Source organism: Meleagris gallopavo, unplaced genomic scaffold (genome assembly GCF_000146605.3).
Source record: "Meleagris gallopavo isolate NT-WF06-2002-E0010 breed Aviagen turkey brand Nicholas breeding stock unplaced genomic scaffold, Turkey_5.1 ChrUn_random_7180001861628, whole genome shotgun sequence".
NCBI lineage: Eukaryota > Metazoa > Chordata > Aves > Galliformes > Phasianidae > Meleagris > Meleagris gallopavo.
The window spans coordinates 1-680 of NW_011127273.1; the positions used below are offsets into that span (position 1 = coordinate 1).

Genomic DNA, 680 nt, shown 5'->3' on the forward strand with positions numbered 1-680 from the left:
AGTAGTTTGGAGTTAGGCGTAGGTTCCTGTTAGTAGTTTGGAGTTAGGCGTAGGTTGCTTTTGGTAGTTTAGAGTTAGGCGTAGGTTGCTGCTACCAAGTGGCAGTAAATGCTGCTCACTCGGTAAGCTGCTCACTCTGCCCTGATTTATCATGCAGGGAAATGAGTGCCACTGCCCTGAGAAGGGAGGTTTGGTGACGTCTGCGATGAATTGAATTTCCGTCTTGTGACTTTTCTGTTGCAGAACATGGAGGAGCGGCTGAGCAATGGAGTTGGGACTCGGGGGGAGCAATAGGTGCCTGTGTCCCAAGCTTCCTGTGTGGCCCTTGCAAGGTAGGTGTGCCTAATGTAGGCGTGCGCTAAGGCAGTGCTGTTGAGACACAGCTTGTGTCACTGTCCGCACCAGATCTGCTCTCTGTTAAGCTTTTCCCTTATTTTATGTCCCCCTGTCCTTTTCAGCTCCTGCTCCCCTCGCCTGCAAGTGGAGCGATGCTCAAGTTTGAGGAATCTTTTCCTCGGCAGGCGGTAAAAGACGCCGCAGCTGCGAGTTTTGTGTCCTTCTTTGTTATTGGGTCAGTAGAGCAAGGATATCTTCAGAACAGCTCTCTAAGTCAGCCTGTAACACCAATGTGCATGAGAGAATAAGGACTTCTTTTTCCCCTCTTGTAGAAAGCAGCCTCC

At 50.3% G+C, this 680-nt stretch overlaps 1 long non-coding RNA gene across 1 annotated transcript; it reads left to right on the top strand.

The window, feature by feature from the left end:
- Nucleotides 1–6: 6 nt before the first annotated feature.
- LOC109364483 lies at nucleotides 7–680 on the top strand. Its single transcript, XR_002110414.2, has 3 exons — nucleotides 7–332; nucleotides 459–571; nucleotides 669–680. It is a non-coding gene; the product is annotated as an uncharacterized LOC109364483 (long non-coding RNA).